Genomic DNA, 22,041 nt, shown 5'->3' with positions numbered 1-22,041 from the left:
GGTATGGGTCTGAATTTTATTGCTGTCAATGTGAGTGGTGTTTAATTATGTTTAAAAGTGGGTGAGAAATGTTCTATATAAATGCTGAATTGGTTAACTCAATCTGTTCTCGATGACTTCATGTAGACTAGTCACACCACGTAAAATCAGTAAGCAGATAGAAGGCAGGCAGTCACTCGTGGACCATACTCGTCTGGCGATAGAAGACGGTAAATGGAAAGCCGAAGTTCAAAAACTCACTCACGTGGAAGGATACCATCGTTGGACCGTCACCCAGACTCTCCTATGGAGAGCATAGAAATAGGCATGCCTGGCATTGAGAAGCAGTCTAAAGACTTGAAAATAAATAAGTCACGATGTACGGATGTAATTCTGGTTAGGTTTTACAGGTAGTATTCTGTCGTATTGGCCCCTTACTTCGCTCGCATTTATCGCGAATCCCTCGCCCACCGCAGAGTCCTTAACGACCCAAGAAAAAAGCGAAGGTAACTCCTATCTTCAGGGTGATTCAGCTGCCCCTATCGATGTCGGTTTAATCAACCTGCAGTGCTGTATCTGGCATTCAAAACCCACGCTCTCGCTCACTAAGGGCAACCTATTAGTCCTATATAAATAATGGGGAGGACCCTTTTGTAGGAAATTTAATGCAGCTAAATTTTTTGCTGTGATAAGTTTTCGTTAGAGGCTGTACTTTTCGAGTTATTCAAGATACGCGTACACTAATGACCTGTTAACGCACCGCCACTCCCACACCCAGCCCCCACCGGACAGAATATAGAATGCTCTCGTACCGCTGAATAAAAATTTGCGACTCCACGAATTGTTTCCCACATTGGACTTTATTTGGTCTTCATTGACTGGCCTTATTGCGCCACCGGCTTATCGAGCACACAAAAATTATAAAACTGAAGTTTGTGTAAATATAACGTACAATTTTTGTGAATTTTTATAGAATAAAATAAACAATTACATTGTTGTATTCGTCAGATCTTCTAATAACGTAAGTACTGTGCTTGTGAAGGTTAAGTTTGAATCGAAATGGTGACGTAATTAATTTTATCGCTACGTTTACAATCAATCAATCAATAGAGACCAAAAAAGGCGAATATCTGGAATAGTTCGTGTAGTTGGAAATTTTTGTACATTCACAGAAGCGAGTGCCACGAACAACATACTAGTAAACCTGACTGTTGAGGGATGCTTCGTACTTGGAGGTGCGTTTGAAGGTCACTTTCGTACGATTTCCTTGAATATCTTTAAAACCGTGGCCTCCAGCGAAAACGAACCCCAGTACAAAATTTAACTACTTTAAATTTCCTAAAAAAAATCCCGCTCATTTTTCTGTAGGACTAATAGTTGCCACGTAGCGAGCAGGAGAATGTGAAAATCTTATGCGTGGTGTGAGAAGGTCAAATAGAGATTAGCGGGTTGCATAAACCGACATAGGTAGGATAGGTAAATCACCCTATGTAAGAAGCATGTAAGAACGAACCAAAAAAATTACAGACCAATATCCTTAAGATCAGTTTGTTGCAGAATTCTTGACCGTATCCTAAGTTCTAATATAATTTACTTGAGACAGAAAAGCTTCTGTCCATGAATCTGCACGGATTTAGAAAACATCGCTCTTACGAAACTCAGCTTTACCGTTTATCGCGCGATATCCTGCGAACAATGGTTCAAATGGCTCTGAGCACTATGCGACTTAACTTCTGAGGTCATCAGTCGCCTAGAACCTAGAACTAATTAAACCTAACTAACCGAAGGACATCACACACATCCATGCCCGAGGCAGGATTCGAACCTGCGACCGTAGCGGTCACGCGGTTCCAGGCTGAAGCGCCTAGAACCGCACGGCCACACCGGCCGGCCTGCGAACAATGAATGAACGGCAGTAGGCAGATTACGTATTCCTAAATTTCCGGAAAGCGTTTGACACGCTGTCTCACTGCAGACTCTTAATGAATGTCCAAGCATACCCAATAGGTTCGCAGATAAGTGAGTGGCTCGAAAACTTCTGAAGCAATAGAACCTGGTACGTTGCCCTGGGCGGCGAGTGTTCATTAGAAACAAGGGTACTATCACGCGTGCCCCACATAAATGATCTGACAGGTAGGGTCAACAGCAATTGCGTCTGTCTGCCGATAACGCTGTAGTGTACGAGAAAATGTCGTCGTTGAGTGACTGTTGGAGGATACACGATGAAGTGAACAGAATTTCCAGTTGATGTGAGGAGTGGCAACTTCCTCTAAAGATGGAAAAATGTAAGTTAATGCAGATGAGTATGAAAACCAATCCTCTAATGTTCGAATACACTATTAGTGGTGTACTGCTGGAAACAGTCAGATAAACTGAATATCTAGGCGTAACGTTGCAAAAGGATATGAGAAGGAATGAATACGTGAGGTCGGTAGTACGGAAGGCGAATGGTTGGCTTCGGTTTATTAGGAGAGTTTTGGGAAAGTGTAGCACATCTATAAAGGAGACCACGTTTATAACACTAGTGGAACCCATTCCTGACTAGGGTTGGAGTGGCTGGAATCCGCACTAGGTCGGATTGAAGGCAGAGATCCAAACAATTCCAAAGCGTGTTCCTATACTTTCTAGCAGCAGATTCGACCATCATGCAACAATTACGGAGATGGTTCGTGAACTTGAATAGGAATGCCTGGAGGGAAGAAGACTTTTTTTTCGTAAAACAATATTAAGAAAATTTAAGGAACCGTCATTTATGGCTGATTGCAGAATGATTCTACCGTCGGCAACGTACATTTCATGTAATGACGACGAAGACAAGTTAAGAGAAATCAGGACTCTTACGGAGTTATATAGTCGTTTTTCCCTCGTTCCATTTGCGAGTGGAACGAGGGAAGGGATGACTAATAGTGGTACAAGGACCCCTCCACTATTCACCCTATGGTGGGTTGCGAAGTGCGTATGGTAGATGCCGACACTGCCTCAAAGGAATACGATGAAATTCTTTTACTTTTGCAAATATGTGGACTCAAGAATGAAAATGTAGAATGGTAATAATGTTTGTTTCATTTAAAAAGCTTTAAGATTTTTCACATAAAAAATTTGAAGCATTAATTTTCAGCACGCCCTCATATAATGTAAAACTTTTCTGAAGCAGGTAAACCGTAAAAGTCTTGTGTATAAACTAAGATCTTTTGAATACTAATGTTCTGTTGTACTGAAGGACAAAAAAGTGAAATTTTTACAAGATATCCTCGCTATAGTTTGACAGTGGGCCCAGGCAGAAAAATAAAGCATTCGTTCAATAAGTTTGATTGGTTCCTTTTTTGCTCCAGTGATATTTACGAAAACGGCCGCAGTGACCTCAAATTATCGTGGATATAGTAATTAGATGTAAAGTTCAGCGCACGATAGTTTGTGCAGTCTCTGTAGTTACCCTTTCTGCTTTTCTACTCAGTATCCTCTACATCCACACGAATATAGAAGAGCAAGCCGTCCTCCCAACAAACGACACCGTTCAATGCATTAAAACACACCTGCATCAGCGCACGTGGTTGAATGCTCTGTTTTACGTAAACCGATGTCAGTGTGAGGCGGTGACTCCCGGTGTCTGACCCACGAATCGGCGTGATGATTTATAGGTAGGCGCCGCTTATCAGGAAAGATCTGGAAGTTATGTATCAGGCAAAATGCGTCATTGCTTGCCCGGAGGTCAGTGCGCGATACCCCCACACACAAGCCCAACAATCCGCTATCTATGAAGCATACGGATGGCTTTTTGTGAAGGTCACGCTTTTGATAAATGCCTTTCGATCGACGCGGCGGTCGTTATCTGCGGACGTCGGCCTGTGTAACGAGGCCGCTCTGATTGGCCAGCAGGTACAGAGCGCCGGCGGTTTAATTACGCATACGGCTCTAGCGGCGGCGCCACCTCTCCAACATTGTAAACTGCCCAAATTAGGCCTCCGTCCTAATTGTGCTAGAGGAATGCCTGTCCATTTATACAGGAGCGCCGGGCTGCTGCGGCCCGCCATCGGCCATTATCGCCACTACCAACTGCAGGTGCTCTCAATAACAGCCGCTTCCTAAGGGAGCTGTGTGGGCTCGAGTGGTATCGTCCTTCAGCAAACACCGTAACAATACAACACCTGCCGGGTTTTGCATGTATCTTTGAACGCTTCTTTGTAGTGAACAGGAGAGGCTAGACACTGATACACTCAGATTTCGACGAACGTCAGCACACTACACTGTTGGATACTGAAGAAATTGCATCTCCAGGAAGGAAAGGAGAAACTAAATCTCTTTTCTTGTACGAACTTACAAATTGCAGTAGAAAGAATTCATGATTTATTTCTTACTGATTTGAGCACCTGCAGTATGCAAAAATTGTTACACGGAGTTTCTACCCCTGGCAACGTTAGTGACCCTTACCGACTGGGCATCGAATCCAAATGAGCGCTGATGACATATGGGTGAGGCCTACCACGCCGCTTCCGCGTAGTTGCTGGCGATTGGTGGCGTGTCAGTCGCTCGGTGACTGATAACCAGATTTTTCTATGTTTGACAGACCTGGAGAACTTGCTGACCATGGCAACAGCGAGTGCCTTCTGTATCATGGTAGGGCAGGACAATACGGCCAACATGTAGAACTCTGTTATCTTGTTGCAACCTAACATCACGGAGATCTCGAACATACGGCGCAAATATGTGCCATAACACACCAGAAGTGCACGGCTAGCGTCTAAATTACCGGCTGTGTGAACCAGATGTGACCGTTTTTTGTAACCAATGGCACTCCATACTACCACGTGTAATGAGACGCCCTCCTCTCACTCTACCTTTTTTTGTAGAAATAACCGATACCATTTATACTATCGATTCTTGTATAGATCAACATTATGTCAGTTATTTAACTGAATGAACTTCATATGATTCTGTATACGATGTATTATATTTCAGGCTAAAATGTATTAAAATAAATTAATGTGTTACAGTCGATATGTGACCATCCAGCCGCCATGCGCTGTTGCCATTTTTCGGGGTGCACTCAGCCTCGTGATGCCAATTGAGGAGCTACTCGACCGAATACTAGCGGTTTCGGTCAAGTATACCATCATAACGACCGGGAGAGCGGTATGCTGACCCCACGCCCGTCCTATCCGCATCCTCTTCTGAGGATGACATGGCGGTCGGATGGTCCCGGTAGCCCACTCGTGTCCTGATGACGGAGTACAATCGATATGTACTAACAGTTAGAATTGCTCTTTTTTTAAACATATTTGAAATTACGAAATACCTGGCATATTTAAAATTTCATATTATTAGTTGCACAACCTAACGCTAATTATTAAATTTATTTCTGGATTCATTTATAAAATAATGATTAACTTGGTGGAGATTCTTCCTTTACCAAGAAAGCCTGTAAACTCCTTTACTCTGTAAACTCTTTGGAATATTGTGACTACCGCAGAATGTAGGTAGTAGTGGGCATGCCTGTGATGGAAATGCACGTGTTTTTTAATTTTGTCTACAACAAAGTGATTGATGGCTTTATGAAAATGAAGCCATCTGTTAGCAGCTTTTGTAACTATTATTTCAAACTGCTGTATAAACTTCTTACAGCTTTCACAATAAACATACCGTTTACTGCATTCCTCTATCGACCTTTGTTTTCGAGATATTTAATTTTGAAATCAGGGAGCCCTTCTCTGGACACCCTGTATGTTGTAACAAGACGTCGATGTCGAGTAGTGCACCACTGCCGGCGCCCTCGTCTGCGTCGAGGAAAGCCGCAGCATTGCTCGTCGAGATGACAGCCCTCGGCGCCTCAGACGTCGCCTCACTGTCGGTATGGATACCTGTCTCGCTGCAAACAGCCCATATCCCAACTCCTTGTATGTGACGTTGCTATGCGATGCTTCACTGCCGAGTGGACAATATGTCTCTCTTGTCAGGTGCTCGTGGTGAGGGGCGTCGAGATACTGCACGATATTGACTATGGCCCTCCTCAGTCCATCGATTCCATAATGCATGCCAATCGCGGGATCCCGACCAACGTGGGTAGCTGTAGCGCGGAACGATAGACCTGGGTCGCCATAGACCACGATCCCGCCGGTGGCGAATCCCTACACGTGACGCTAAATACTTGCATTTCTTTCACAATATTCTTGGAAACAAGCAATATGGAATTGCGATATCTGAATGAGAAATTAGCTTGTGTAATCTTTCCTTATAGTATACACAGTGTAGATGGCGTTACTCCTAGCGACTTTCTGCATTTAGGTCATGACAAGACCCATTTCGGACCATTTTGAATGGTTAGATCACCTAAAAATAAGGAAATTTTGTATAATACATTTTCTGTTTCAGTCCCTCTCTACTAATACAGGGTTATTCTAAATAATGGACCATTTTTAAAAATCCGTATGTGCTCAAGGCCAAATCAAAAATGAACAAGCTTTATACCAACGAAAAGAGGAAGTTTCAAAGTTTTTGGAGGGCGGACGGAGATGGGTTCAGAAGCAGCCGGTAGAGTTCGCACGGAAATAGGGCCGTCATTCCGTTTAACTGTCAGTTGTGAGTGAGATAGAGATAGTGCAGCACAAAGTTTTCTGCGTTTTTGAGTTCGCGAAAAGTGAGTCGCAAATAGCAGTGGCCGGCCGAAGTGGCCGTGCGGTTAAAGGCGCTGCAGTCTAGAACCGCAAGACCGCTACGGTCGCAGGTTCGAATCCTGCCTCGGGCATGGATGTTTGTGATGTCCTTAGGTTAGTTAGGTTTAACTAGTTCTAAGTTCTAGGGGACTAATGACCTCAGCAGTTGAGTCCCATAGTGCTCAGAGCCATTTGAACCATTTTTTGAAATAGCAGTGGAGTGGGGTTTACGTACCAAATTCGGTATTCAACCAACAACTTGCAAAAGTATTAGCAATTGGTTTAAGCAATTTAAACAGACTGGGAGTGTGTGCAAAGGGAAAAGCAAAGGCCGACAGCGTCTGTCAGAGGATGACGTCCGACGGATTCAAGAGAGTTTTGTGCGCAGTCCCAGCAAGTCTTCCAATAGAGCCAGTCGAGAACTTGGAATGCCCCGACCAACTGTATGGCGTTTGCTGTACATGTCCTACCGATTAATGCTTGTGCAGGCTCTCAACCAAAAGACAAAGAGAAGCGTCTCGCATTTAGTGGTTATGTGCTAGCAAAGATGGAGGATGACACATTTCTAAAGTGCGTAATATTTTGCGATGAAGCGACGTTCCACCTTAGTGGAAAAGTCAACAGACACAATGTTCGCATATGGGGTTTGGAAAATCCACATTCACCATTGCAACACGAATGAGACTCTGTGCCGTATCCCGTACAAAGGTTTATGGACCATTTTCATTTGCGGAAAGAACTGTAACGGGAATCACGTACCTGAACATGTTGGAACAATGGCTGTTCCCTCAAGTTATGGAAGATTCCCAGTACTTCATTATCCAACAGTATGGAGCTCCGCCCTATTGGCACCGTGACGTACGAAACTTTTTGAATAACTCCCTTTCTCAGCGCTGGATAGGTCGCAGGGGACGTGTGGACCTGGCTCTGCACTTCTGGGCACCGAGATCTCCTGATCTCACACTCTGCGACTACTTCTTATGTGGTTATGTGAGGGAAGCTGTTTTCGTCCCGCCTCTACCAACCACTCTGAACGAACTGCGGAACCGGATCACTGCTGCCGTACACTCAGTGACAGCACATATGCTTTCGCGTGTGTGGGACGAGTTTGACTACCGCGTCGATGTGCAGCTAACGGTGGCCACATTGAACATTTATAACATTTCTAATTACTAAATAATTATTAAAAACTAATTAATTACATATTATTACAAATTATGAAACTGATATCAAACATTATGAAAAAAACTTTGGATTTGTACTTGAATAAATACGAACTTTTGAAAATGAGTCCATCATTTAGAATAACTTTGTATTTATAACGACGACGCATTTTGGCAGCATGCTGCTATCATCAGGTACTTTAAGGCACTTTACACTTACATTTACGCTAATTTTTAATTGTACGTTGTTTTGTGGAGTGTGATGAGGTTTATTTTCTCACTGAAGTCTTTACTTACTTTTTTGATTACCATATATTTGTCTCGTAAAATCCAAGTAGACAACCATGAACAAACAGTCCTCACCACACCCCGAAAGAAGAAGAATTAAACATTACTGCGAATGTGACTGTAAAACAACTGATGATGGCAGCATGTGCCGTGCTAATAGATACTGGTAGAAAGTGACTGACACAGAAAAATTATTTTCTAAGTTTTCTAATACATTCGCTGTCTTCAACAAATTCCATGCGAAATGGGCAAATTAAGGAAATTTTATTTAGAAACATCAGAGGTGCAAAGTAAAACTTTCCGAAAAATATAAAAAGTAGGGTTTTCGATTCGTTGCAGATATAGTTGAGGAGGAAAGTGTTTCCGAAGTGAGGTGGCGCCAAAGTGGCGTGCGGCCCCCGTTCCGATCAGTGAAGTTCCTTTTGTGTGCGTTAGTATGGCGCTTTTCTGAATACTTTTTACTCTTTGAAAAAGAGCTCTGACGACAAGTGTTTGGTCCTTCATGCAGACTGTGTGTTTATTCTGTGTTTTTTTCTGATTACAAAACTGATTAATCTCTTCTGGGAAATATGCATACGAACATCCACCAAAGTCTTACGCAACTTTTTCTGAATCTCTGTCTTTCTTTATCTCGAAGATTCGCTATCTTCTTCCTGTCACTGTAAACCTGTGGAGTGCACCGGGTTTTATTTATGACAGAAGCAGGGATAGCGGAGAAGTCCTTTGCACCAAGCTCAATGGATAAAAACCATTTCCTGCATCCATGTTTTTCCTGCACAGAAAGCAAACCTGATCTACGTTAACAAAAACACTTCTGTTGGTGTTTAATTTAGACGCGTACCAATCTTTCAGTAGTATCTATAAAATTTCCAGATTGAAATTTTCATTCTGCAGCGGAATGTGCGCTGATATGAAACTTCCTGGCGTATCAACACTGAGACTCGAACTCGGGACCGAGTTCGAGTCTCGGTCCGACACACAGTTTTAATCAGTCAAGAACTTTCATCTTGTAAAATACTTTAGCTGGAAACTGAACAGGAAAAACATATAGGATCTAGCAATTGTCATCCAAGTTCTTCGGTATACAAGCTGCTGATCTTTTTCCTTCGTCCACTATAAAATTTATTTCATTTTTAAATAACATATAAATTTTGCGACAGCTTCGTTCTCAAAACATGGCATCAAATGCTATTCGACACACGCGCACGGGAGGTGACTATCGGCTCAACGTATGCCTTACACCAATTGACCATTGTCAGCAAAACGTATTCTTTATCGATTTGTAGGGAACTCTTAGGTTGCGGACATATCTAGAAATAAAGTTTTCCTATTTTGGAGTGTTCTAATGCGACCTACATCCTGACCTTTGACCTCTGTTTTGTCTAAAACGAAGCTTACTGCCTAGTCCCATTCACATGAATTATTAAAGAGTAGCCCTATACTAATATGCCGAAGCTTGTCGAAATCGGTGGGTCGTAGGGTCGGGCGCCACTTTGCTAGTTATATATAGTCGTTCCTTGGTTCGACTGTAAGCCTAGCATTGAATGTGGATAAGCACCAAAGCTGTTCCCCAAATACTTTCAGAAGAGCTATAGAAATCATGATTAAGTTTCCACCCGGATGTATAGTAAGAAAGTCTTCACTAAACGACGTATTGTCTCTTATCACAGTAATATTAATGATGGATATAGCCATTTTTGTAAATGAAACTATATTAACTTCTGTTTCTAATGTTATCTGCCTGAAAGAGATGACTTCAACAGTGCTTCACTATACGAAATTCGTTAAGCAACTAAGGAGAAACTATAGTATTCGGGAGGCGGAATTTCTCTGGTTTGGAAATAAAACTTACAGCTGCCTTAGGAGTAATGTCGTGATTTCATGTTCAAATAAGGAAACCCATCGAGGATAGAAAGGACTGTTGTACTGCCACGTAGCCTATATTAAAGGAACAGAGAGGAAATACAATTTTATATTCATCCTGTCCACTATTTTGAATCATAATTAGTATCGCCCACATAGTGCGATCCATCAGCCGGCATGGACAGTTCCGTAGTATAACGTGAACTTCGTCATGAGGCAGCATTCTGTTTGATGTTCAAAACAGAGAAATCTGTCCTACCATTGGAGTTCCTCCAAAACTATTCATTGACTTTTGAATAAGCTCCGTTCATCTCCCTCCCGTTTAAGATCCACAAAAAATGGCTCTGAGCACTATGGGACTCAACTGCTGTGGTCATAAGTCCCCTAGAACTTAGAACTACTTAAACCTAACTAACCTAAGGACAGCACACAACACCCAGCCATCACGAGGCAGAGAAAATCCCTGACCCCGCCGGGAATCGAACCCGGGAACCCGGGCGTGGGAAGCGAGAACGCTACCGCACGACCACGAGATGCGGGCCTAAGATCCACAGCCACGGACTTGCACCACCACCATTAACATTGATAAGTTAATGTTTGAGATAATAGCATCAGAAATTACTATAGCTCGATTTAAAAAATAATGAAGTTCATACCGATACCTCTGTAATTAACATTTCTATTACAAGAGATTGCACGTCTATTACGGGGGGCTTGCTTACCATTCATTTGGGCAAAAACAAAATTATCGTGTCTTAAATGGTATCGGAAATAATTTCGGTTTACAAGTTAGGTAACTCGTCCTGTGTAACTCGGCTAATACGTGAGACAGCTAGGTACTCTGTACTCGAGAAACAACAATTTTGTTGATTTTGTGCATTTACATCTTCTCGCGGCACAGTGACTGCTCCACTAAATTTCGAGCTTCCAGCCCCATATGCCACTTCTGCTTCTAATATTTCGTCTGTATGTCATTCAGCCAACTTCAGAGTGAGTGAACAGTTTTGAAACCAAAGCTAGTGTCACACACTCACAGGTGATACATTATCTGCAACTGATTGTACCAAGGCAAAAACAGAAAATCTAGACTCCACTTCCTCAGTTAAATTCAGGCAGTATGCAAAGACGTGTAATGTGCACCTCAGTGCCAGCGACGTTGGGTAGGAGCTGAAATCACTAAAACTGAACAAATTTCGATCATCCGGTGGAATTGTTATCCGATTCTATATAAAATTTGCGGCTGCATGACAACACCGTAATATAACATAGATCTCTCTAACAAAAAAACTCTGCCAATTAGTTTGAAGAAAGTACAGGTCACAGCGATGTACTATAAGGGTTACGTAAGTGAATCACAAAACTTCCGTCCAGTCCCACTGAGTCAGGGTGGTATACCAACGCTGTCTGGGGTTTCTCCAGACACGTCTTAGGCCTGGAATCTCATAGACTGAAGTAGAATTTTCTTCAGTGATGATTCTCGCTTCGAATGGAACCCCGATGACTATCGAAGATATATCTGGAGACCCCCTGGACAGTGGTGATTTACCAACATGATTGTCACCCGCCATGCGGCCCGGCAACCAAGAGTGATAATCTGGGGTGCTAATTGTTTTCATAGCAGTACCTATTTGGTTGCCCTCACAACACAACCGTAGGTCGACGATACCAGTGCACCAGTTTTCATGGCAAGCCATCCTGGGCTTACATTTCACCAAGGTAATGCCCAACTGCACACGGCATGGGTTCCTATTGCTTGTCTTAATACTTGCCAAAACCTACCTTGCCCAACAAGGTCTCCAAATCTCTCCAAGTTGGACGTTTGGAGCATTGTGGGCTGTGCCCTCCAACCAGTTCGGGATTTTGACGATCTAATGCGCCAGTTGCACATAATTTGGAACGACGTCCATTAGATGTAACAACGCTCCGTCTTCAGGACACAGGTGGCCCATCGGGACCATCCGACCGTCGTGTCATCCTCAGATGAGGATGCGGATAGGAGGGGCGTGTGGTCAGCACACCGCTGTCCCGGTCGTTATGATGGTTTTCTTTGAGCGGAGCAGCTACTGTTCGGTCGAGTAGCTCCTCAATCGGGAACACGAGGCTGAGTGCACCCCGAAAAATGGCAACAGCGCACGGCGGCCCAGATGGTCACCCATCCAAGTGCCGTCCACGCCCGACAGCGCTTAACTTTGGTGATCTGACGGGAACCGGTGTATCTACTGCGGCAAGGCCATTACCTACATCCCTTAGATGGATATCCAACAAATGTATCAATCAACGTCAAGTCGATTAACAGTTTGCATAAGGGTCAGAAGTGGACCTACGCATTATTGACTCGCTCAAGTTAAGAAGTCCTTCCTCTTGAATAAATCATTCAATCTTTCTGAAATCGTAATCATTTGTTTGTCTGTATGTGTACTTCACATTTACTGATTTCTGACCATTAGGATAATTTCTTTGTGGTGGGTCGTTGTTTTTCTCTTAGAGCGTATATAGAAGGTTTCGTTCACTTGAGTTAGTTTTTTAGTGACAATTGTTTTTGGTGCTTGTCATTTTCTTAATGCGCCTTGTGAACAGTTCAGGACCGCAAAGTTTTGCATCAAACTAGAAAAACTGGCACAGAAACTCGTGAAATGTTAAAAACTGTCTACAAGCATGACTGAATGGGGACAATTCAAGTGCCTGAGTGATTCTTTCCTTTCAAAAGAGGTGAAATGTCAGTTGATGATAAATCTCGCTCTGGTCATCCTTCCACGGCCTGAACGTATGAAAAGGTTGAAAAAATTCAGGATAATATCCTGAAAGACTCATGACGGACCATTGAAGAAGTTGTAGGGCTATCTAGAGTGACTTGGGGTTCATTTCAGCGAATTTTAATTGAAAATTTTAGGATGCAAAACATGTCCGACAAACTGCTGAACAAAAACAACGTCGCTTGGGAGTATGCTATGGTTTGGAACAAGACGTCCGAAATTATCTAAATTTTTTCCAAGTTTGTCACAGGTGACTAATTACGGTGCTATGGTTACGACCTCGAAACGAAGTAATACTTAAGCCAGTAGAAGGTTTCTAGTTCGCCACGCCCAGAAAGCTCGTCAAGTGCAGTCAAACGTTTTTCGATATGAGAAGAGCCGTCCATTCAAAGTTTTTTCAACAACCAGACTTCCTTACTGGACGTTTTGAAAAGATTGCGCCATCATTTTCCGTGGGAGAGGCCATATTTGCGGCAGTTTGGTACTGGTTTTTCCACATCGATAACAACTCGGCTCTCAGAGCGCTCTCTGTGCGCTAATTTTTGACCAGATATGACATGACTCCTGCTCACACGAATCAAAAGAAAAATGAAAGGCAAACTTTTGCAGTAGTTGCTGGGTCAAGGGGGAAAAAAAGGAAAAGACGGAGGCGCTGTAGGGTATCACAGATAACGAATTTAAAACATGTTTCAAATACAAAATGAAATATCAGACACGTACATTAGTGCTACTGGAGAATACTTTGAAGGTGATTGAAGGATTTTGCTTAAAAATTGAATGAAATAGTTTAAAAAATAAGTTCGGTTTCTTTTGGGTGCCCGCTAGTATATTAGTCGAGCGTACCGCTGGCAACAGTATATAACTTTTTTCAGCCGGCCTGAACTAAGCCACCTCGAAGAATCTTTCTATTGATGTAGCATTCAAAACAAATAAGAAAAAAAGTGTTTCTGAGCCAGTGGAATTAATTTGGTGCGTTTGCGTCTGTTGTCATTTCCGTAATACCCTGTTTATTGTCGATAGAGCTAGTTGGTATATCTAAACCCATTTTGCTAGCGGCTTTTAGTGGGACGACACTTTTCCCTGACTTTTCAGTAGTCCACTGCTCAGAGGCTGAGACTCAGCACAATTTGGAGATGCAGCCTCTCGAGCCCAGCTTTTTTCGCAGCGAGCGCGCCCTCCTTTTCATGCCATCTCTTTCAACCAAGATTTCTTTCAAGCCGCTAATTCACTTACTACTTGTCGCTCTCGGCGTCTATACATTTTCATCCGCCTTTCACGCATTCTAAGACTTTCACCGAAAAAGAGCATTCTCGTCGAGTGGTAAAACTACGTATCTCTGCGCTCCAGAGAAAGCAGAGTTTCAAAAGAAATCTGTTCTTTTGTGCGGCTGAAACGAGATATTTCCAGCGTTTGTGATGCCTGGTTTTGTTTACGATTCTGTTTTCGTAAAACACTGCTTCAGCGTTGCTGGATGCCAACGATAGGGAGCAGAATTTGAGGTTTGAAGAAATGCGTATTTATGAAAAAAATGGTTCAAATGGCTCTGAGCACTATGGGACTCAACTGCTGAGGTCATTAGTCCCCTAGAACTTAGAACTAGTTAAACCTAACTAACCTAAGGACATCACAAACATCCATGCCCGAGGCAGGATTCGAACCTGCGACCGTAGCGGTCTTGCGGTTCCAGACTGCAGCGCTTTTAACCGCACGGCCACTTCGGCCGGCTGTATTTATGAAAGCATATGACTTTATTCCTAAAATGAACATTATGTGCATTTATGCTCAAATCACAAAATGAAATATCTTAGAAAATATAGCTATAATTTTTGCAGCAAAAATTTTCACTCTCCTAGACGTGGAGTCACACAATGGCAGAATTCCAGGGGTGAAAAAATTAACCTCAGGCGTCTATACGTGATGGTTTTCCGCACTGCCCTTTAACGAGTGTTGGGAGAGCTAACGAGAAATCTTCGTAAAGTGGAGAGAAAGCTTGCATTTTGCATTCAGCTGGAGTTCGAGGGGGGCTCGTAACTCTACATCTTTGTAGGTTCGATGCTTGGCTTGCTCTTGGCTCATTCGGTCATGACTGAGTAACTGGTACTGGGAAAGAACATAAACCAGAAAACGCGCTGGCATTAACGACTCATAAAGTCTGAGATTTCCTGAAATTACACTCCACTGATATACGTTCATCTGAAGTCTCTCTTCTGCGTGCGCAGTAATCCCTTGTTATACGTGATATTACTCTCACGGAGATGTGTCTGGTATTTTAGTATTAACTCCCTTTCGTTTTAAGTACGTTATTGGATGCATCTTTGTTCATAACATACAGCTTCTCTTCAGATTTAAATGCTGTACAATAGAGATATGCTATGTAAACGAAATTGTCAATTTACTGCTAAAGTACGAATGTTATTATCGCTGTGTAGGATTTACAACAACAAAAGAAAACGGTTTAACACAGGGAAAACTTGCCGGCCATGGTGGCCGAGAGGTTCTAGGCGCTACAGTCTGGAACCGCTCGACCGCTACGGTCGCAGGTTCGAATCCTGCCTCAGGCATGGGTTTGTGTGCTGTCCTTAGGTTAGTTAGGTTTAAGTAGTTCTAAGTTCTAGGGGACTGATGACCTCAGAAGTTAAGTCCCATAGTGCTCAGAGCCATTTGAACAGGGAAAACTTGATTACAATATTCGCTTTTTAAAAGTTTACTCTTCTTTTCTAAAGTACGTGGTTACCTTTTTATGGAACACAGCTAACAGAAGATCCGTCACCAGTTGCCACAAGTGTTAAAATCTGCACCCGTAACTTAAATCCGAAAGTTGCTACCGGCGCCTTCCAGATGCGCGAAGACGGAATGGCGATGACAACTATTTGTCACTATACCTTTGGAGCCAAAACAACACTGAGGTGACAAAAGTCATGTGATAGCTCTTAACATCGTGAAGGATCTCCTTTTGTCCAGTGCAGTGCAGCAACTCGACGTGGCGTCGACTCGGCAAGTCATTGAAAGTCCCCTGCTGAAATACTGATCCATCAGTCTCTATAGCCGTCCATAATGGCGAAAGTACTGTCGGTGCAGGATTTTGAGCACTTACTGACCTTTCAATTATGTCCCATAAATGTTCGATGGGATTCATGTCAGGCGATCTGGGTGGCTAAACCATTCGCCCGAACTGTCCAGAATGTTATTTAAACAAATCGCGAAAAATTGGTGACCGGTGACATGGTGCATTGTCGTCCATAAAAGTTACATCGTTATTTGGGAACATGAAATCCATGAATGGCTGAAAATGGTATACAAGTAGCCGAACATAAACATTTCCAGTCAATGATCGTTTCAGTTGGACCATATGACTCAGTCCATTCCATATAAACACAGCCCACACCATTATGGAGTACTACCAGCTTGCCTTGTTGGCAACATAGGCCATGGCTAAGGGGGTCTGCGCTACAATCGAACCCTGCCATCAGATCCTACCAACGGCAATCGGACTCATCTGACCAGACCACGGTTTTCCAGTCGTTTAGGGTCCAACTAATATGATCACGAGCCAGGGAAGGTGCTGCAGCCGATGTCGTGCTGTCAACAAAGGCATTCGCGTCGGTAATCTTCTGACATCGTCCATTAACGCCAAATTTTGCCGCACTGCCCTAGTGGATACGTTTGTCGTAAGTTCCACATTGATTTCTGCGGTTATTTCACGCAGCGTTGCATGTCTATTAGAGCTGACAACTCTACATAAACGCCGCTGCTCTGGATCGTTAAGGGGAAGTTTCCTATCTTTGGTCCGAAAAAAGCATGTTCTTTGAGAAATTTTTTCTCAGGATGTGTTATACATATCAATGTCAAATTTGGTCAAAATGTTTATTGATATTTCCTTTACAAACTGAAATTTTTTCGACCGGAAATGTCGAAGAGCAAAGGCGGAAGTGCCGTCGGAACGAAACAAAATTGCGATGTAGACCTCCACGCGCGGCATGTCACAGGTCAGCCGGCTCGTCTGAAATCAAAATTGAGTTGACGTTAGCGAAGTATATAAGATTCTTTAGGAGCTCTATCTCGCTTAAGTTATTTGGACAATAGGAAACAAAATGGCTGCCATTTAAAGACATAGGGGTTTTTTCATCGATTTTTCGACTTCGTCGGCCAAGGAAAAATATTTATGTAACTCTTCAGGCTTTCCCGGCGATCTAATGACATCTTGGGTTGTCGGGTGTTCTGCCGGATATCAGCGTCGTACTTGCACGATATTTCGGTCACGTAGCTCGTAACCTTCATCAGGTGCGACCTGAGACTGCTCCTCGAGTGCTGCTCACATCTATTACTTTCCCCTCAATGGGGAAGTGTGAGGGGGAGTTTGTAGCCTTTCGGCTTTTACTCCCCTGTGAACGTGTGTGTGTGATTTTTCTATAGTTTTTTGGTGTCTGTGACTTGTGATGTTTGTTGTGAGTGAGTCTGGTACTTGCCTGAGGTAGGCGAAAAGATTGGTGTTATGTGGGAAGGAACTGGATTAGGGATTGGATATTGGGATTTTCTCTTCGACTTAATCGTCGAAGATCGTCATAGGGCGCTTATGCTTATCGCGGGACATGTCATACCGACCTAGGGAGTGGATAAGCGCGTTACCGGATCTGGAAGTACCCTCATAGAAGGCCCTTGCCAGATCCTGGAAACGCTCTCTGAGGAGTGGGATTTCGGCTGCGGCGTGCAAGTCGTCCGTGGGGAATCCGTAAGGTAGACGCAGCGCCCTTCTGAGGGCGCGGTTCTGCAGCCTCTGGAGTTTGTCCAGGTGCTGCTTTGCCGCGTATCCCCAGACAGGGCACGCATACTCCATTACCGGCCGGATCAGGGCCTGGTATACATTTACTGCTACTGGGCAAGGAAGGGAGCTGGTTGTGTTCAGGACAGGGTATAGGATGGACATTCTGGCGCAGACCTTCCTGTGGACCTCGTCTATGTGGGGTTTCCACGTAAGACGAGAGTCCAGGGTTACGCCAAGGTACTTGGCGGTTCTGCGCCAGGGGAGTTGGATTCCATTTAGGTGAAGGTGGAGGGGGGGACGTTGAGGAGGTTCGCGCCTTCCGAGCCTGCGGGTAATCAGCATTGCCTGCGTCTTCTCAGAGTTGATGGTGATGCGCCAGCGACGGGCCCATGTTTCCGTGTCATCTAAAACCTTTTGTAGCCTACGGATGACCAGGTCCTTGTTCGCGTTTCTCGTGTAGAAGGCTGTATCGTCGGCGTACTGCGCAGTGTGCACCAGGGGGGCCGTTGGTGTGTCCGCAGTGTACAAACTGTACAATACGGGCCCCAGGACCGATCCCTGTGGCACCCCAGCACTAATACGCCTTCTGGTGGAGGTGGCAGTTTCTACTTTGACGGAGAAAGTCCTATTCGTGAGATAGCTCTTGATCAGCTGAACTATGCTCCCGGGAAACCCTTGTGTGTACAACTTATAGAGTAGCCCTCTATGCCATACTGAATCAAAGGCTTTGGCTACGTCTAGTAGCACTATCCCGCAGTAGCCTCTGTGGTTGAAGCCCTCTGTGGCCGCTTCAACCACTCTCATGATCTGTTGTGGGGCAGAGTGGTTCTGCCGGAACCCAAATTGGAAATCCGGCAGAATTTGCTCTCTGGTAATATGTTCTTGTATGGGTCTTAGTAGGAGGCGCTCATAGATCTTGCTGAGAGTTGGCAAGAGGCTAATCGGCCTGTAGTGCTGCGGGAATAGAGGGTCTTTCCCTGGTTTGTGTATCGCGACCACTTCCGCATGTTTCCAGCAAGCCGGGAAAACACGGGATCGAGTAATCTCGTTGAGGACGTTCGCGATGTGTGTGATTGCTGTAGGTGGGAGTTTTTTGACTAGCTGGTTAGTGACACTGTCGTGCCCTGGTGCCCTTTTTTGTAGGGAGGGACCTGATTACTCTTGCCACGTCCTCGGGGGCAAAAAGTATGGGTTCGTCCTCTGGGTCCTCCTCGGCATTGAGGAAGACAGTCAGTTGACGACTGACTACCTCTTCATGCTCTTCATCCTGGGGTTCTGCCGCTTGGAACTGCTTCTCGAGGGAGTCGGCGAGGGCGTTGGCCTTTCCAGCATGGCTGTAGACAAGTCCCCGCTCGCCATGCAGTGGCGGCATCCTAGCGCGTCGTTTTGTAAACTGTTTGGTCGCTTGCCATAGTGTATGATCGTCTACTTTGAGAGCTGTGAGGCGGTTTTGCCATTGCTGGTTTCTGTGCTCATTGAGCGCAACCTTCAGTTCTCTCTGTAGGCGATTGAGCAGCCTCCTGGTGGCCTGATTTCTGGTGATCTTCCACTCTTTTGCCACTCTGTTTTTATGTCGAATTTGAGCTAGCAAGTGTTCCGGGAGCTGTATTTGCGGCGGTGGGCCATCCCTTTGTGGAGGGGTGGCTTCTTCCGCTGCCTGCAAGATGGTGCCTGTTAGGTCTTGTAGCGCTTGCTCTACTGTTTCAGCAGTAGGTGGCGGAGCGCGAGCGATATCAGAGGCGACAGTTTCCTGGTATCGCTCCCAGTCTGTACGTTTGTACGACGTCTGGTACCGTGGGAGTGCTACCCATTCTCCCACATCGACCTCCAGAATCACTGGGTTGTGGTCGGAGGACATTCTGTTGACTGTCCTTGCGGCCACAAACCCTGCGATCCTTCTAGTGAGAGCTATGTCTAACACGTCGGGCCTGCCTCCATTTTTTGGAAAATGTGTGGGCTCGACTGGACCCCATGTTTCGAAGTGGTGGGTGCGCGCTAGTTGTTGCAGTTTGGCGCCTGCTCTGGAGGTTACTCTAGAATTCCAATCAGGATGTTTGGCATTGAAGTCTCCCCCTATTACGAGTTTGCCTTCAATTTGCCCTAGAGCAGCTATGTCTCCCTCATCTATCTGGTCATGTGGGGGTCGGTAGGCTGCAACAATTGTTAGGGGTCCAGTGGCAGTGGTTACTTCCACCGCCACTGCTTCGATTTTGTTGGTAGCTGGTAAGAATACCTGGTGGTGGGGGATCCCTCTTTTTACATATATGGCCACTCCTCCGCCTTGGGTTGGCCTGTCTTTGCGGTAGGTAACGTAGTTGGGAACTGTCGCTTTTATTCCCGGTTTTAGGTGGGTTTCCCCCATCATGCATATGTCGATGGAGAACTCCTTCATGAGTTCTCTGAACTCGACCGCTTGATTAACAATGCCGTCTGCGTTAAAGACGCACATTGTCAGGCCTTGAATATTCGGTCGTCTATTCATGATGGGGTTTTGGTGTTACTGAGGAAGTCGCAGAGGGGAGCGACTGCTGGACTGTTGCCTGAAGGGCAACGAGGATCTGTGTGTTCTGCTTCTGGGCTTCCCTGAATTCCTTCATCATTTCCATGACGAGGTTCATGGTCTGCACCATTACGCCTAACAACTGATCCATGGGGGGGGATTGTGTGTGGGGTTCCCTAGAGCTTCCTCCGTCATGGTGGACCTGGTCTTTGTTGCTGTGTATTTCCCGGTGTTGTTCTAGTGATAGTGTCTGGTGTTGTGATGATTGGGCCACGCTTTCGTGGTTCCTCGGAGGAGAAACCACTTCCGCATAAGTCGCCCTCGGTGTGTCCGGCCTTGGTTTAACCCAGGCCTTGTCCGTGTGTGTTGTCGTGTTTTGTTTTCTTGTGTGTCTGGGTGGGTTTGTGGTGTTCTGCTTATGTGTGTGGGGGGCGGCCTTTGCGCCCTTTACCTGTTGTGTGTGTCTTTTGTGGACCTCACAGCCTTGGTAACCCGCTGTGTGGTTTTTGCCACACAGCGCGCACCTTATTTGTGGGTCCGTGTGCTTGAGTGTGCATGTCCTGGTGTCGTGGGCCTCGGCGCACTTCCTGCACCTTACTGGCATGGTGCAGTAGGCGGCGATATGGTTCAGGCCCTGGCACCTGAAGCACTGCACCGTCTTGTTCTTACGGCGCAGCGGTTCGGTGGTGACAGGCACAGCCAGAACCATCTTTATCTCCCTTTTGTTCTGAGGGATGTCCGGGAGTGTGGCCTGGTATAGTGGCCACTTGTTGTCGATGTTGCCCATCTGCTGGACCGCCTTGACGACGTACCCCTGGGCAGTCAAATCTGTTTTGATTGCCTGGGGGGACACTCGCCTTGGGAGGTCCCTTATTACAATGTTTCTGTTCCTTGTTGTAGTTGTGGGGAACGTGTAGTGTGGTATGTTTTTGTTTTTAAAAAGTGTTTTGACTGCGGTGTATTTTTCAAGTGTGTGTAGAGTGATTTTGATCTTGTCACCACCAGCAGGTTTCGCCTGGAAACTGCCTCCCCCGATTTCTGCTTTTAACAGCTCGAAGAGCTCTTCATAGCTTTGTGCGAACTCTGCTACTATCGGGGGGAGGTGGTGGGTGACTTGGTTCTGTGTTTGTGTTGTGGTTTCTGTTGTCTCTGGCTCATCAGCGACCGCCTGAAACCTGTTCGGGGTGGGTTCCACTCCCCGGGCTGGCGGAAGCCTCGGCTGGCGAAACGTTTTCTTCGCCAGCACGAAACCGTCCGAGTCCTGCCCGGTTACGCGGTTCCCTTCCAGTGCCAGAGTTTCCTGGACCCCTCCCAGTGCGACGACAGGTGCCGTCGGGGGCGCTGGCTCCTCAGAGGGTGTGGAATTGGTTGGGATGGGGGTGGTGGAGTGCTTTTTCCCCTTGGAGTGCTTCTCCTTCTTGTCCTTCCTTACACGCCGCTGTTTGGATGTGGTGGACTTGAGTGGGGGGGATTTGAGGAACTGGGATCGGGTAGGGGGTTGGGTGGAAGTTGCGGGTTTGGGAAGGATTTTCGTCGGTTGACTGGGCTTCTGCTTGCCATTTAGGTTGCGGATATGGTTAGCAAGGAGGCCACAGCTGTTGGCAAGCAGGAGAGGGCTGAGGAGAGGGGAGGGAGGGTCGGGATCGCAAATACTGACGATGTATTTGTTTGTTTGTGTGTTATGTGGTTTTGCCATGTCGGTAGCGGAAAGGGGGCTTGCTGCCAGGTTATTGTCAGTTGCAACTTTTGTTGGCACCGTTGGGTTTTCCGGTTGCAGAGCTGACCCTAATAACACGATGGCAGACGCGGAATTCTGGACGGGGGCGGCGGAAAACCTCTCTGTGGTTCCGCGGCCCGCTTCCAGCTCCTGGCCTACTTTTTCCCTATTCTTGGGGGGGGCAGAGACTGACTCTGCGGCAGCTGAAATGCTCGAGACGGCCGGCCGCGCGGCCCGCGGCAACAAGAAAGCGCGCCTCGTGTCGTCGGCGGAAAGAGACCGCCGCGACCCCAAGGCGCCACCCAAGCTCGACACATCACAACGACGAGAGGACACGACAACTCTGCCAGGCGACGCCATGCAAAATTT

At 45.6% G+C, this 22,041-nt stretch overlaps 1 pseudogene; it reads right to left on the bottom strand.

Annotated features, from left to right (window-relative positions):
• Nucleotides 1-12,060: 12,060 nt before the first annotated feature.
• Nucleotides 12,061-12,178, bottom strand: LOC126250383 (5S ribosomal RNA; annotated as a pseudogene).
• Nucleotides 12,179-22,041: the final 9,863 nt, after the last annotated feature.

Source organism: Schistocerca nitens, chromosome 3 (genome assembly GCF_023898315.1).
Source record: "Schistocerca nitens isolate TAMUIC-IGC-003100 chromosome 3, iqSchNite1.1, whole genome shotgun sequence".
Lineage (NCBI taxonomy): Eukaryota > Metazoa > Arthropoda > Insecta > Orthoptera > Acrididae > Schistocerca > Schistocerca nitens.
This window is presented reverse-complemented; position numbering and strand designations above follow the sequence as displayed.